This window comes from Parasteatoda tepidariorum, chromosome 8, assembly GCF_043381705.1.
Source record: "Parasteatoda tepidariorum isolate YZ-2023 chromosome 8, CAS_Ptep_4.0, whole genome shotgun sequence".
Lineage (NCBI taxonomy): Eukaryota > Metazoa > Arthropoda > Arachnida > Araneae > Theridiidae > Parasteatoda > Parasteatoda tepidariorum.
This window is the reverse complement of record NC_092211.1, coordinates 86641190-86659187: the sequence shown is the minus strand read 5'-3', so window position 1 is coordinate 86659187 and position 17998 is coordinate 86641190. Positions and strand designations below refer to the sequence as shown.

At 31.2% G+C, this 17998-nt stretch overlaps 2 long non-coding RNA genes across 3 annotated transcripts in view; one reads left to right on the top strand and one right to left on the bottom strand.

The window, feature by feature from the left end:
* LOC107449686 (uncharacterized) overlaps positions 1-17998 on the top strand; it is a 93601-nt gene that overhangs the window by 74652 nt on the left and 951 nt on the right. The window lies entirely within an intron of this gene.
* LOC122268432 (uncharacterized) lies at positions 11918-17986 on the bottom strand. Its single transcript, XR_006227262.2, has 2 exons — positions 16547-17986; positions 11918-12150 (listed from the first exon to the last, which is right to left on the bottom strand). It is a non-coding gene; the product is annotated as an uncharacterized lncRNA (long non-coding RNA).

The window sequence follows — 17998 nt, the reverse complement described above, 5'->3', positions numbered from 1 at the left end:
CATATTGTTTAAAAATTAATTAGAAAAAACCTTCGCTATATTTTCTTACCCATAGAAAAAAAATACTTTTCCTAATAATGTCAAATTAATAGAAAAATATGTATCTGTTACAAAAATACTTGCCACTTTAAACTATCTTTCAAGTATAAAAAAGTTGAAGATTTTTTTTCTAAGACCTGTTATTTTGGAACAGGTATTATTTTGTATCGTAACAGCTGGAACCTGTTATTTGAAAATACCTGTTATTGCCCATTACTAATTTCTAATAGGTTTAACGAATTACATGTCATTTATTTGAATTCAAATTTATTTTAATGGCTTAGTATTTACTAAAAAGATGTAATTTTTTAAAAAAAAAAAAGTTGTTATATGGATTTGGATGTTTGTTTTGAATTCTTAGAATTTTGTTCATTTGCAATGTACCTAAGTTAGTAGCGAGCTAGGTTTGCGTAACAATTTTCCGGGGTTAGCGAGCGGGGGGCGCAGCCCAATAGTAAAAAATATTGTGTAAAATTAAGTAATATCAGTGATATTTTCATTAATGCTAATGTTTGTCTCTTTGAAAAGGATCCGAAACAGTTGCATTTTCTATTAGGGGCAGATGTGGTTGGTAAAATTTTTAGGAGAGACATCTTAGTAAAGGACTGTTAGCGGTAAATACAAAATTGGGTTGGACAGTTTTGGGGAAAACAGAAGGCAGTGAGCAGGATTACATGAATTCAAACATTTTATTGTCTCTTCATGTCAAAAATTTTGATATCTCAGAATTTTGATCTAGAAAAGAATCTAGATATCTAGAAGAGGCAGCTAGGGAACACTTTTTACAAACTGTTACTAGGGACAAGGATGGCAGGTACGAAATTAATCTACCTTGGATTAAGGATCACCCCTCATTGTCCGATTGTAGCTCTCGAAAATGCAACCGTAACCGAACAGAACTTTCCTAACGCATGCGCGATGAGAGTTGTTATTATCACTCACTGAAAACAGCACTTCAGTCGTCAACTAGTGGCACATTTTAGTAATTTACTTATGTTATTAAATATACAAATGTTTTTCAGATCGCTTAGTATTAGTTAAGAAATCTTTACAGGCCCCGGCGTCCAAGAAAGGGGTAAGTTTATCCTTTATATATCATATATAAACTATTGTTTACATTTTGAAAGCAAAATTAATGGCGCCCGAACAGGGACGCCGGGTCATTAAAACTGTATAAGATTTAAAATAATTGAAACTATTAATAAACGGAATTGAAGTGTTCTTAATAATGGAATCACTAGATAAAACTGAATTAACTAAAGTTAGAATGCCACTAAGAAGCGGTTTCGCAAAAGCTGCTAGCAGCGTAGAGGTATCGTTGAATACGAATCCTATTAATTACGATGAAAGATATTTTGATGTCACTCTTAAGTGATAAATTCCGAAAATTAGAAGCGGCCGATAACCAAATGATAAACATTCTCTCAAACGATACACAAATATCTCAAAATAACTTTGATTCTGAATATGCTGGGAAGCTGTTAAACAGTAAAATTCAGAATTTAGAAGCTGGGCCGGTTGCAGTTGGTATTCACCTGGGCTGGACAATCATGGGAAAAATTCCACACGTGTCTCCTGTTTCGGAATCCTTTTTGTCAATCATATCCTTACTCACTAGTGACATCAGCCTACCAGACATGTGGAGTTTAGAAAGAATAAGAATTGCAGATCCAGTCGAAAGTCAAACGAAAATTGAGCTATGTCAGGCTGCTTATGAAAATTTTCAAAGCAATCTAGGTAGGAAGTGGAGTTACCTTGGCTTCAGCTACACCCTGCACTTTCTGAAGGGAGAGAATTAGCAGAAAGAAGATTGTGAAACAACAATTAACAGATTAAAAGCAACTCACATCCTAGAAGCTTATCAAGACGTCTTGCTGGCTTGGTTGAATGAAGGAATTATTGAAGAAGTGAATATAGATAATGAGGTTCTACCTGGTCATTTTCTTCCCCACAGAACTGTAATTAAAAATTCATCAATGACAAAAATAAGACCCATTTTCGATGCTTCAGCATGAATGAAGAATTCAACCTCTTTGAATGAATGTCTTGCCAACGGGTCTAATTTTCTAGAACTTATTCCCACTGTTTTAACTCGTTTCAGCATGAAAAAATTTGAGGTAACCGGGGATATTAAACAGGCCTTTTTACAGGTCAGTGTGTCTAAAGAAGAAAGGAACTATTTAAGATTTCTCTGGATGATAGACGGTGATTTGAATAAACTGAAAATTTACAGACACTGCAGGGTTGTTTTTGAACTCACCTGTAGTCCATTTTTGTTAAGAGCCACTCTTAAACACCACTTAGCGAAGGCTCCACCTCAATTGAAGGACACTGCTTTGTTGTTACAGTTAGCTTAACTAAAATGTTATGTTGATTAACAGACAGAGATTGATATAATTTCTCATACTTACAAGATATTAATTTCTGAAAAATAGCAAAACAAACAGCAACAATATAAACAATGTCACGAGATGAATTTTTCAAGACTCCTCTATTTAGCATATCAAGATCAAAAGACTGAGATTTAAATCACAGCATGCATCACAATCAACATTAAACTTGTATACAAAGTATCCAGCAATATAGGCCAACAGTCATTCCGCTCACAGGCACTAAGGCGTGACCTTCGAGACTAGGAGGCCTGCTTACCGAATAAAACCAGTAGCATTAGTCATCACGAGCTGGGAGTAGGTTCGGAGGGAGAAAGAGCGTCGATCGCTCTGCTAATTTTATGTGAGCGATTCAAAGCTTGTCCTATTTTTATTTAGATTTATTTATTTAAAGAATATTAGGAAAGGATCCTTTCTGGATTATAACTACAAGGAACAATTCTATCAAAGGTGAGTCGAAAAATTTCTATGCTATGCACTTTAAATTTGCTTTAAGCATGAGCTGTTTACTATTTTAGTCTCTAAGCCTAATATATGAATTCTATTGGCAATATTCCTAGTTATTCTAAAATTATTCCTAAATTTTTTGGCCGCAAATAAAAGAATAATTTATTTTATAAATTCTTGATTCCTTAAATAAACTTCATTCCATATCTATAGTTGACTATTTTTTCAGAAACAAAGTTATGTTACATAAACAACTAAGTTAATAGTCTTGTTTAGATTATTAACTTAGATTGCTAAGAAAGATCGCTTTTTTTTTTAAATTTTAAATGCATTCTGTGTTTCAGAGCCTCAATTTTAGTTTCCAGCTAAATTTTTATTTATATAAGTGAAAGCAGAAAATTTTATTAGGAATGTTTTCGTTTAGTATTGTTATATAACATTGTTCGTACCTAATATTTTAACACCGAATGTGAACTTTATTTTGATATTTTAAGCTTTTGGTAATTCTTTGTTAATAATACTTCCTTTCAAATTTTTTAACTTCTTTATATGATTAGGACTTACCCTCTTTAATTAATTTTTGCATGTTAAGCAAAAAATCCTTCAGAACATGTTTTAATTAATTAATTTTATTATTAATTAAGAGGGTACATCCTATTTTATAAGTTATACAATGAGAAAAAATTTATATTGCTTTCATAAACTGTAATCATGATTGTCATGTCAAGTTTTTAAATATATTTTCCTTACAGATGCCGAACACATGCTGTGTTACCAAATGCAATGGTAACTATAATTTACAAAATAAAGTACATATATTCAATTTCCCTAAAAATGAGGAGTTACTTAAAAAATGGGTTAAAGCGATACCAAGAACTAACCTAATTGTGACTAAAAATACTAAGGTAAATTACTTTTTATAATTTTAACTTAAATTAAAAATCTATTCATATTTTTTACTAGCTTTACTCACGCAAATAATTAAATATATGTAGTCTGGCTTTAAAGTTAAATTATTTACTAACATTTGCCCATAAATTTTATATGCAGTGTTACAAATGTATGTTATAATAAATCATGGAGTAGACAAAGAAAAATACTATAACCATTTTTTTTATTTGGAAAAATGTACATATTTACCTAGGCATATATTGATATTAATGTAAGGTTTTAAAAATGCTCCACTTTGCAATTCTTTTTTTTTTTTTTTAATTAAGTGTGGTTGGGCAAATAGGTTAATAATCAGGCTATTCTTTGATGATTTATTTCTATATAATTGATGTTACATACGATTTTGTGAATATTGCATAGCTATTTCGAATTCAAAATTTAGGTAGGAAAATAAAGAATTATTTTGTTCCAAAAGAGAGAACAAAAAACGAAAGAAAACATTTTAAGCTGTCTAACAATAACTTATGTTGATGTATAGGTAAAGAATCTTAATATATTTTACCTATAACATAATCAGAAAATAAGAAATTAAATTTTTTACCATAATACATTAATAATTTTTTTTTAAAGAATATGAGAAAAATTAAAGGAATCATGCAAAGATATAAATAAATTTAGTTAGTTTCAAATAATTTGATAGATAATTTTTTCCTTTAAGAATATTGTTCATCAAAAGAAAATGAAAAATTTTATGCATATTTAAATAATCTAACAATTTATTATATCAAGATGTGTATAGTAGAAAAAATATTATTTTCATCATTTTAATAAGTTTTTAAGCATACTTCGTTTATTTATGAAAATAATTACACAATGTAATAGTATATTTTTTTCAATAAGTTATTAGAGATTAGATGAATATGAATTAGTGTTACCTGAAATGTTCCTGTCTATATGAAAGTCGTCAATGTAATTTTCGAATAAAATATTCTATTTCAGGTCTGTGAAAGACACTTTCAATCAGACGATATTGAGTTTGAAGCAACGTTCTACAAGAAATCTACGAGAGAAACCCTCAGAGCTAAATTTAAATATCCACGATTAAAAGATGGAGCAGTGCCCTCAATTTTTCCCAATTGTCCGAAATATTTATCATCGGCTAACAAAGATCGGATTGATCCTATTTCAAAGAAGCAACTGTTAGAGCAACAGCAAGTAAACAAAGATTTAGCTAAAAGTTTGAAAAGCCATTGTGAGTTTGAAAAGAAGTTTGGATTTAACGACTTTTTTGAAATGAAAAACTGTTTTGGAATCAATAATGTTCCCACAGCTTGGAGGATCGTAGAGAAAGATGAAAATTTAATTTTTTAAAAATTAAACTTAAAAGGAGTGCTTATCATTGCATATACTGTATTCATCAATAGTTCACTAGAACTTAATATTTCATATAAAAACCAATGTTTAACAAAGTGCGGAGAAGCAAAGTTACCTTTAAAAGTAAGTAACTTTAATGAAGTTATTAATGTTTTAAATCATCTAGAGTCTGAAAATGTAATCAATAACTCCCTAGAAGAAAATGTAGATGTAATAATATCAGTCTTAAAAAAATTGCCTAAATCTTGTTGATGATAAATTTAAATTTTTTATTGAACAAATCAAAACTCCTTAAAGTAACACCTGTTAAATACCGTTATTCTCCTGATATTTTAATATTTTCATCTCTTTTCTATTACTTATCTCCCCAGGCTTATAAATTTAGACATTCTAGTAATTTAATTTTACCAGAACTATTAGGAAAGTTAGTTCGCTGTTAAATTTCACCACAAATTTTGAACAAGACAAATATTTCCTTATGTATGCTGAACCAATATTTTCCAAATTGAATGATGAAGATTTAAAAGTTTTTTTAATGCTGGATGAGATATATCTAAAGCCCTATGTCGATTACAAAGGGGGAAATATTGTAAGCAATTCATATGATAATACTGAGTTAGCCACAAGTGCACATGTTTTTATGATAAGTAGCATTTGCTCTTCATTTAGATATGTTACATGTATTTCCATATTCTGGCTGCACATCTTTTTGAATTGATTAAAAAGATAGTTTTGGGTTTAGAAAACATTGGGTTCACTATTGTTGGTGTCGTCACTGACAATAATTCAATAAATCGTAAAGCCATGTCTAACTTTATTAATCCGCCTGCATTTATAACGAAGTATTCGCATCCAGCAGATGATTCAAGGTTATCATTTTTTGTAATTGACTCTGTGCATATCATCAAAGCGTAGAGAAATAATTGGTTTAACCAGAAAAATGGTTATTTTATGTATTATCCCTCATATGAAAACGATGAGAAATTTCAGACTGCATCCCTCAGTGTTTTAAGAAAGATATATGATATTGAATCGACTGAATTGTTGAAGTTTGGTTTTGGCCTCACCAGAAAAGCTCTTTGGCCGACAAACCTGGAACGGCAAAGTGTTTCTCTAGCACTAAAAATTTTTAATAGAAATCTTGTACAAGGAATTCTAGAGTTGGGTGAGAAGCATGAACTCGTGCATTATAAAGAAACTGCAAATTACATTAATATATTTTGTGACTGGTGGGAAATAGCAAATGTTAAATCTGTTGCTAAGGGTAAATTTAAACGAAACGTCATGTGTGAACCAATCACTAATAAATCTGATGACATTAGAAAGGCATTTTTGAGTAAATTTAATAATTGGTTGGATAGGTGGGATGCGATGAATGCTGATAATGGAAGACTAAGTAGAGAAACTCATTCGGCATTAAGGCACACGTCTCACGCTTATCTAGATATAATTGAGTATTGCTCTAGTAATTTTGGTTTGTCCTATTTGTTGCTAGGAAAAATTCAAACCGACAGGCTTTAATCTCGGTTCGGTCTGCACCGAAGTATGTCTGGCGACCAGTATCATATATCCATTAGGCAGTTTTATGAAACCGAAAGTAAGCTTCGCATTAGTAAGGAACTGAAACTTGTCTCGCATACTTCTGGCAGTTTTAACATTAATATATTTCATTCTGACTCTGATGCAGTAGATGATATTAATGAAGACGTAGAGGAATTATTTGAAGAGATAGAAGTTACAGATTCTGATTTAGATAAAGTAACCCATTCTCTACCTATAATAACATATTTGGCAGGGTATCGTGTCCATACAGTTCATGAAAGTCTAAAATGTCTAGAGTGTAAGAAAAGATTAGTAACAGATAAAGAAATGAATATTGACGTTCATTGCAATCTTATAAGAAATTGTGATAGAGGTGGGTTACTTTATCCGTCAGAATTTGTAACAAATATTGTTCTACATATTTATGTTGTAACCCAAAAGTTGATGAGTGAGGAATATGAGCTTCAATTTGTAGAAGTTTTGAATCAACGCAATTTGGTAATGAAGATTGTTAAAGATATCTTATTGTTAAAATAATTATGGGATTTCTCAGTGTGCAGCTGTGGGTTTAATTTTGAAAAAAATTTTATTAAAATAATGAGATCAGCAACAAATACTTTACTTAACAATTACTGTAAACTTAAAAATGATGTACATCAAGCAAAAAAATCCAAAGCCAGTACCAAAAAGACAGACAAGGCGGAAGGAAAAAGAAAATTGAAAACTTTAACTAGTGATACTTCTGCTAATTCTTCTAAGAAAACTAAAATTAATGTTCAGACAAAGAAATAAATAAAAATTTAAATAAATTTCATTTTTTAAGTTCAATGGTTCTCTGAAAAAAATTTTTTTTTACTAAATTTAAAAGGTTTTAAAAATTAAATTGTATATTTAATGCATACAATTGAAATTTTTTAAAATGCATGCAATTGAAATTTATGAAATTTGCTAAATAAAAATTTTTTCAAGCTTCGGCTATTTTTTTCTTTTTCTATGCAATGTCATCAGATATTTGCTACATCAGTAGGATTTTATTTATTAGCCATTTATAATTAAATTTATTTTCTGAAACATAATTATTAATCTTTCTTATAAAGAGTGTCTCTTAGACACCATTATTAATTTATTGCAGGACAATCTTTAATGTTGAAAATTGCTCATTTCTTGAAGAATCACAGAAAGAATTCGATTCACAAGCTGGTGAAGAAATTCGAGAGTTCAATGAAGAAAGAGAGTTTCAAACTGAATATAATTACGAGCTAGATCAAACTACTAGTGACTGTGAACATATACCTTCAATGGTAAAATGGCAGAAGAAGAATAGGGGCATAAAGAACGGGATAGCAGGCTGTCCCAAAAAGAGAGGTATTTTTTAGAATGTCAGTGTCTGCTAGAAAAGAGCGGACTGAAATTCTAAAAGCACTGATGGCACAGAAAGATGAGAAGGATGAAATAGACATTTTATTTAACTCCCTTGCCATAACAGTCAAAAAATATAAAAAAATATTGCAATTACAAGCAAAAAGAGAAATTTAAATATTATATTTGAACTTGAACAGAAGCATCTAGAATAAAGTGACCACATTTTCATTGAGACAAAGCGGGACAAGTGGGATGAAATGAGAATTACAATTTAGTTATATATATTTTATTGTATACATTCATATACTTGTACAAAAATGTATTTATTATTAATTAGTGGTAACCATAAAAATATTTATAAAAAATAATAATTTGAACATCATGATTTTTAATCAAATTAAATTTTTTATTTAAAAAAAAATTATGATTTTCTTTCACGGTCATATTTTTGATCTGAGTGAATACTTAGTAATAGATTCGGATCATTTATTAAAATTTCGTGAACTATTTCACATGAATTGGTCGAACTATATTTTACACTTAAAATAGATTTTTAAAGTTTCAATGTTCACCTGCGTTTTTTCAGTTGTCCATATTTTATTGATATTAGAAAAAACACGTTCTGTCGCTACATTTGTTCCTGGAAGAGAGAGCGCGAGTTCTACAATTTTCAAAATATTTTGATAAGGAATATTATTGTTTAAAATGAAGGAATAACTCCGTTCATTTTTTGTCTGTTTCCACATTTGCAGATAACCAACATTAAATTTTTTCATCTGTTACATTTCATATGTTCAAATTATTCTTTTTTAAAATAGTACTTACTGAATCAGAAACTATTTGTGAAGTTTCACTCGGCAATGAAACAAAATCTAACATTCTATATTTAATTCCTGTTTCTGGATCAAAAAATCTAAATCTTTGGGAAATAATTTTAAATCTTTGTGGTTGGAAGCATCATGGATATAAATGAGCATTTTTCTAATTCTTTCTGCAATTGTGAAAACGAATATGGTGAAAAAATATTACAAATAATTGCTTCGGTTTTTGTCCTTGCACATGCATATTTTTTGTCGTATACTGTTTTGATCATTTGCGACGTAGAATCCATTGATCTGAAACTTTGATTTTCAGATCAAGGTTTATGGTGTGGAAAGCAAATAGACCTTCCGCTAATGCTAGCTGTTTTTCCGTGTTGCCAAAGCTAGCAGTGCATAAAAACTGTTCCATTTTAGACGTGGAAGCGGCGTTATTCAAAAATATTTTGTGCCTCTTTGTCGCTAGATGTTTAGTAATATCGTTTTTTCCACCATGTGAGACCAAAAATTCAGCATTGCATTTATCACACCGTAGCATATAGTCTATTTTGGTTTTTTTAACAAATGGAAATTCTCTGCTTAGCTCTTTATTAAATTTGCATTCTCTTTTTTTACTCATCTTTTATTATGTGGGTAAACACTAGAAATAAATAAAAAATTTACTACAAGGGCTAAAAAAAGAGTATTAAATTTTACCTTATTGACAGTTACGTTGTGGCGACTATTGCTCCGCCACTATCTTCGTCAATCAAATAATGAGTAAACCGAACGTCAAATTGGAAACAACAAAAAGCACTGTCTGCACTTATCTGAATTAAGCCGAGACGTAACGACAATGATCGAACACCACCGAGTAAATCTAACTCGGTACATTCCCTAATTTAGTTTACTCTGCATGCATTTTATGTGTTTTTTTAATGTATTTTTTATTTCTTTATGTTCACCATAATACTTAATAAATAATAGGTAATATATTTTTACAGTACATTTAAAATAAGAAATGCAGATATTTTCTAAAACGCTGGACATTTTTAAAAATCGGCGGGACGCGGGACAATCCTCCAAAAATCGGGACGTATGGTCACTTTATACATAGGGGCACTTTGTGATTAACTTTGCAGAGAACTTAGAGGTTAACTATAAGTGAATTATTTTTTCTTCCAAGCAAATAACATTTGCAAACGTTTGTGAAATGAAAAAAAAAATGANGTAAACGTTTGTGAAATAAAAAAAATGAATGAAGATTGCTTTAAAATTTCGTTATTTTTGTTTAGCTTAATAAATTTGATACGAGTTTCTCAAATATGTTTAGATTAACAATATATATATATATATATATATAGTGAAATATAAACTGAACACCTTGAATAACTTTTGATTTAATGATTGAATTCTCAAGTACTAAGACTCAATATTAATGGTTTGAGAGCTTAGCCTTAAATATGCTAATTAATCAGCACAGACGATATTTTAAATTACGAAATCAGACGCCAAAAGTGTATTTTTTGTGAGTACTTTTTGGAGACAGATATGGATTCTGAACCCTCAGATATAGAGGGGTAATCCGCAATCTGGAAATTATAGTCCCAATAGTTAGAAATAGGGTTATTATAATGGTCAAAAGTTTGGATCCGGAAATGTTAATCTTACTTTTTTGCGTATTTCGCCATTTCTCGAGGACTTCGAACAATTTTTGCGCACAATTATAAAATTCGTTACCACAAAAATAATTTCTTACAAAAAAATAACTTTTAATAATTATATATTATTTTTTTATTTAATGATAAACAAAACATTTTGAATTGTAAGGCATACAAATTTTTACATCATTTTTAAGAACGTAATTTTAAATGTCAAAATACAAAATTTGAGAGTAATCAGTCGAAGACGTATACTTAAAATCGGATTTATCAGGAACTAATCGATCGATCTCGTTCAAATGTTTTATTTTGCTATATAAAATTACATTATGGATAAAATAAAAATGTGTGTATCGCTCAATTCAAATTTTTTTTATATTATTTGTAAATAAAATAATAATCAATAATTATTAGAAACTGTTATTCGTATAAATATATACAAATGTAAATAATTATATATATTTACTATTATAAATTATTCATATAAATTCTTTGGATAACCAAATATTATAATTTTGTACGAAATACGCAAAAAGTAAAATTAACATTCGAGGGTCCTAATTTTAGACCGGTTGTTCTGACCAAATCACCACATTGGGATCCTATTTTCCTAATTGCGGTTGCTCCTCCAAATCTATCGAGAGGGCCGGGAAAGCCTGGTCGTCAGGGAGCTGGGCCTATGTCCGAGAGTTCGAACCCCGACGGCTGAAGACTCCCCGTGTAGTAAAGTGACTGATGCACGTTAAATCTGTCGAGTCGCAAAAGTCCTCTATGTTCCCATAACCTCTGGGGGTACTGGATTTGGAGATAGTTCGTTCTCTGATTCAGGTCAAAATTACGATCTGTGGATGACTCAATGGATGTATGAATGGGTCCGCCCTATAAACGAGTTGGACGTATGGTGTGGCAGAAGTCGAATTCTTGGCCATAGATGACGCCATTGAAAAAACAAGAAACGCACACTCTGCCTTAAATTTGCTCAGTTTCACCAAGCAGGCTTGCCCGTGTGGCAAATGGCATTAGAACCAACCAATCACGTTTATTGTTTCTGGTTCCTTCACTTAAAATATCGTCTGCACCAATTAATTAGCATATTTGAGGAGAGGCCCTCCTGGTACGTGAAAAATCAGATCATTAAATGAAAAGTTATTCAGGTTAATAAATTTTTTTGCGCTCTGTACATAATAAGGTATATTATGTACATTTTTCTTAAATATGTAAGAATAACATGACTCAAAGTCCGATCTGTAGTTATCCCAGTTGTTCCGTATTTTATTTTGTTCACTTTACGCTATCTTAAGTATATTATAATCTTCAAGCTATTTTCACATCAAAAAGTCCAGCAAAAATTTTTTAAACTTGTTATAAACAATATTTAATGTTACAAAAGAATTACAACCATCGAACATGCGTATTTATACGATTAAAAGTTCTGTTTATTAACATAAAAAATAATACATTTATAATTCATCATAAAAATATGTATTAGCATAAAATAATACATAGTTCAATCATCACAAAATAAAACATTTAATTCTTATTAAATGCAATACAATATACAATCACATTTCGAAAGAAATTTTCCTTCGCATTCCAAAATGTTCATTAACCAATTCTTTTATTGGATAGGTACAGCTTCTACACCACCTGAAAGTAAAGTTTTTTTTAATATTTATTTCTTAATTTTCTTTTCAAACTTAGGTAAACAATATTTTCAAAATTTAATATTAAATTATTAATTATTAAATTATAAAATTATTTGTAAAATTTTTCATTGTTGTCGAAAATATCTACGTTTCAAATCAACTTGATTCTTACTGGTTTCTATTTTTAAAAAAATTGATGCAATTATATTATAAAACCTAGTGATCGAAGATTTTGAGTGACCAGAAAAATATATTATTTTAATCTTATTTAACAGTAGAGCATTTATTTATTTTGCCAGAAGGGGTATTAAATGACTGTTCATTTAGTAACTGTAAGTTCCTTAATTTAATTTCCTCGTAATATTTAATTTTTTAACCGGCGTTAAACAGCCGGTTTTGAGTGTACGATTATCAATGTCCAACTAAAGTAGCCGTGTCATTTTGAATCCAATCCAGAAGACAACGGAACTCCTGAATTAATCATCCTAACTTTAGTCGAAAAATTAGAATTTGGATTTACATACATTTGCAGGCATGTATGCTCAATTTCAGGCTTATAAACCTTTGTAAAATAGAAGGTTGTTGTTGTTAATTTACGTCGCGCTAGAGCTGCACAATGGGCTATTGGCGACGATCTGGGAAGCATCCAGAAGGATGATCCGAAGACATGCCATAACAATTTTGATCCTCTGCGGAGGGGGTGGCACCCCCGCTTCGGTAGCCCGACGACCTGCGCGCGAAGTCGAGCACTTTACGGTAGCACAGTTTAACGAGGACCCATACCGCACACCCTCGGTCCCTACGCAGACTGATCCAAGTGGTCACCCACCCGCACACTGACCGCAGCCAGTGATGCTTGACTTCGGTGATCTGCTGGGAACCGTGCCTTAACGATCAGTCCACTGCGGGACTAAAATAGAATCACAGATAGCAAAATACAGAGAAGGACATTGCGAAGATACATCCAAGGAAACGGCTGGATTCGAACCCGCTACCTCCACGCTGGCAAGCGATACCGCTCGGCCAGGGAGGCCCCGGAAAATTAGGAAAAAGAGAATATTGTTTTTATACTAAGGGACCTCATAAAGTGTTCAGAGCAACCAAAAGGGAGAGGCCGACAAAGTATGCTGAAAGTGATGATTAATAAAAATCAAAATTTTATTAAAAACATTAAATGAGCGATTTTTCTAGCATATTTGTTTTCAGTTCTTTAATAATTAAGTTGAACTATTCACTTCTAATTTATCATATTTGCGTACAAAAAACTAGCAATAACTTCAGTTTAGTGCAGTTGTTATTGTAAACGATCATTGTACTAGTTTATTTAAGCTGCACGTTACGCTGTTGGAGAAAGTTTAGGAAGCATTCATGAGTATTATCCGAAGACATGCGTATTATGTTGGCAACATTGGATAAAGGTTTGTAAGAGATACATGGTTGAAGAAAGTAAAATAATTTCTTTATTTTTTTTCATAAATAACGTGATGTTTTAATATTTAATTTTCTTGCTTAATAACTTTTTGTTGATTCCAAGAAAATCTGCCAATTCTGCATACTTAGCATTTTTCTACGACACCACAGTTCTAGTAGTAAAATTTCATTGAAAACTAACAGCTTTATCTTTCTAAATTTATATTTTTGGAACAGAGGTTCTCTGCAGAAAATTTCTAACAGAAATAATTTTTTTGAAAAAGGTAAAGGGGTGAATTTTGGAATGTCTTGTTAAAACATTTGCTACTAGTTTTTTGAGAAAGCTGGTCACCTGAACCTAAAGATTCATTCGTCAAAAAGTGTTAAAGTTTGCAGGTTTCACAAATTTAAAATTTACACTGAATCTGAAAAGAATTTATGTCAAATTTAAAAATAATTTAGAGATTCACTCGAAACTAAATATATTGTACTGACACGTAAAATATTATTTTGATGCCATGAAATTATAATATAATAAATGATTTTTTTTTAGTGAACCATCTAGAAGTCAATTTTGATCAAATTACTGTTTTTATCCTTTAAAGTGCAGTAATATTTGGAGAGCAAATATAATTTAAATATTGCCCATATTCTAAATGAAATGAATACTTTTCTGCCAAAAACTAGTTTAATTGTTGGATGGAGGAGGTGTCATGAAAGTTGCGTACGGACAACTTTTCCGAAAAATGCATTACAGCTGTTATATATTAAAATTTTAAAAAAGTGGTAGGCAAGATTTCTAAAAGTTGAAGCAAACTTGTCACTATAGCTATGGATAGCAAAAATTTCAAAAACATTTTTACATGACCCGCTTGAAATGTGTTAACAATGTGTCGTTACTACAATCATTAATCGTAAAGTGTTTTTCAAATTAAAGTTGTGTAAGGGCATGCTGTATTCTCTCAAAATTGCTGTAGTGATAATTAACGTATTATAATAATGAACATTTACCTGGTTCAGCAACAACTTAAATTTTATAAATTTTCACCCTGGCCATAACATGATTTTTTTTTATGGGGGTTATTACCGTATCGTGAACTGTCGCGCAAACTTCAATCGCAAAAGTGTCAAATAGATTTTAAACTTGTAAAAAAAAAATTTGAAAAATTCTAGATGTTTGTCGGAGGTGCTACGAGTTATACCTTTCGAGTGGGTCCCTTTCGGTGATGTTTTTTTTTTTAATTTCTCGAGGGCGGCTACCCGGAAGTTTCAGCCAAAACTTGGCGATTCTTCTGCCACAGATTACGATACGGAAATCTCACCTTCTTATGCGTTTGAGTTACCAAATTATTGTGATAAGCAATGTTTCATTTTAACTTTCTTAAAAACATGAAATACATTTTACGGCAAAAACTTATGCACCACTATAAAGATATTGAGAGATTATTGGAGCCTCTGCAAATGAACTCAGGCTTCAAGCTGCCATTAGAGATGAAACTCCGGTCCTACGCAATGACAGTTCAGGGCTTTAACCAGTGTCCAATCATGGTTTGTAAAGTCATAGTTAACCAATTGTAGTATGGTATACTACATATTAAATAAAATCAATTGTTAATTTTAATTTAATTATCTAATTTCATTATCTAATCATTGTTAATTCTAATTTAATTATCTAATCATCTTAATTTATGTAATCATCATCATTCATCTAATTTAATAATCATTTGTTAATTGTTATTTTGTTAATAATGTATTAAACGCTTAAATAATTGTAACTGTTAAATTTGTGATAAACTTTTAATTGTATGTTTTTTAATTTCTTCTTTTTACACTTGTAATTAATGTTATTTAGTTATCAGTATTCAATAATTCTTTGCAATATATTTCATGTAATATTTAAGTTTTAAGCCTCAATTTGTTTTGTAACCTTGGGAAAGTAATCTTTCTCTGCATGTATGTTCTTCCTTTAAAAGAAGATTCCTCCTTTTGTTACTTGCTGACAGCAAGATGTATGTCCAGTCAGCAAACCCCTATTGTTGGATGGAGAAGGAATGTCAGCAAGTCCTCTTTCCCACGTTTCGGCTTGCATCAATTGCAAAGCGCCCCTTTTGATCTTATGATGGCGCCAAGAATGTTCCAGAACATTCCACAAAATTCTTTACCAGGTGTATCACCACTTTAGACAACCCCGCTTCATGTTTGGCATGGAGCTTAACAATTAATTTCGCCAGTTGGCCAATATTTGCAGCTCTGTGATTTGCCCCTCTGATCCTTCTCCAGCCAACCAAATGGTTATTCGCAAAAGTTTAATTTTTTTGGCGAGAGTTTTCTCCCCTATCTTCATAATGAAGAAATAGTCAGTAGCAGTTGTTTTTCTCTCAATTGTAGTTTTGTTTAGTTTTTGCGGCTTAGGCCGAGATTTCTGGTGTTGGCATGTTTGCCAAGCATTTTTACCTGTTTTTAAATGTTATTTTACAAATAAACTATGATTTTCTGCATCATTAACTATGAGTCTGGTGAGTAATTTTACGGTATAAGTTGTTTTCTCTTCCTNTGATGACCGTTAGCGTGCATTGGAAAAAGTGTCTTTCATCCTTAAAAATCGATTACTGGAAAAATAGTGCAGATGGTGCAGCACTGAATCTTTTCAACTGCTCCGTATTTAAATCATTACCATCGAGCTTTAATCAAACTTTTTCCGAATAAACTATTTAAAACACAATTGAGGCGGTTAATGTTACAAAAGGATATGTAACATTTTTACGAAAAGAAGTCTTTTGTTAGTTTAGGAATATCAAATACCGAGTAATTTTCTAGACTGCTAAAGAAGCGAACCCAACAATTTGGAAGCAATTAAAACAATCTTTCCACAATTTCCAGAGTTTTTTTAAAATTTTTTTCGGAAGTGCGGATTTGTAACATACTTCCTTTTAATATTGACCTCCTCAATTGTTGAAATAATTCTATAACAAACAATCTATACTTACTTCTAGAAGAGTCTGTGGTTGCTTGAATGGGATAAAAGTAGTATGAATCTGGTCTGCGTCCACCTGATTTTTGTGTTGTAGCAGGACCTAGGTAAGGGTTAGTAAAACAGAAGCTATGTTAGTTGGGCAAGCATGAGCATAGCAATGTTATAGTATTATTGTTAACTAAAGCTATTATTTAATGACTGTATTCTAACACAAGCTAACACTAAAGCTAAAGAAGAAAAAAACTCAAAACTAAGAACTATATGTTTTGATTCATCAGCACTATGTTTTCATTTACATTCAACCTCATTTGCTGGTGGTGGGTGTTTAATGACAGGGTGGAAACAATTATGGGGAAGAAATAAAAACTAACTACAAAACTAAAAGTATGACCATATATTAGATATGTTTTTATTTACACTTTAACAGATTTGAGTCCAGCATCCTATTGAAGGCTCGTTTTTTATATATGTATATAAAATTAGTGGTAGCACAAGAGTTTAATTATTAGGATTAATTTTGAAGAAATAAGATAGTCAAAAGGTCTTGCTAATTCGTCAAATGCTCTGTAGCGAGTTCGAATCCCAACATAACGCCGGTTGCATTGTTGAATATACTTCTCTAAAGTGTGTCTATTCTTCAACTTAAGAGCTTCTGAGTCATGAATTGTAACGTGAAGACAAGACCGCGCATGTATGTGTAACAAAAAGTAAATAAACGAAAATTGCTAGGACCCTTCTGCCCGAAGGGTATCGCTTATCAGTCAAAAATGCTTTGTAGTATAGAATTAGTGGGTTCAAATCTCACCGTAACTCTGGGTGCATGTCTGCTATGCACTTCTGTAATTTGTGCGATCTGTTCTTCAACATGACAAGGGCTTATAAGCCGCCTTGCGAATGTATGTGGAAAAAAAAGATATTGCTTTCTTTAAAGTGATATGTCACAGAAATAAATAGTATCTACTATAAGCTAACAAACATATACTACCACTTCTTTTTCAAGGATCAGAGATATTTTTCATATATGTTACCGTGAAGGTCCGAAATCAAGAGAATGTCGACTTTCACCGGTGAATGTCACATAGTCGCTTTGGTGAATGTCCGAAATATTTGTTATAACCGATTTGATTTTAATTTATTCCTTGGTATCATTATATTTATTCGATATTTTAATATATGCTGAGGATAGATTAAGCGAAACATCAATGTTCGGAGTACCGGTAATATGCATACTGGGCAGTGGCACTTAACTTTAAAAAACATCAGAGTAGGACATACCGCGCAAGTATATATCGTACAGTGGCACTTAACTAGACATGTGTTATATAGCCATAAGCAAAATATTTTCAAATGTTCTGCAACAGGGTCATTGATTTATACAAATGTTCTGCAAGCATGTCACAGCGAAAAAGTCAACTTTACGTTAAAATGCTATATTTACATTTATTAAAATACAGGATCATACACA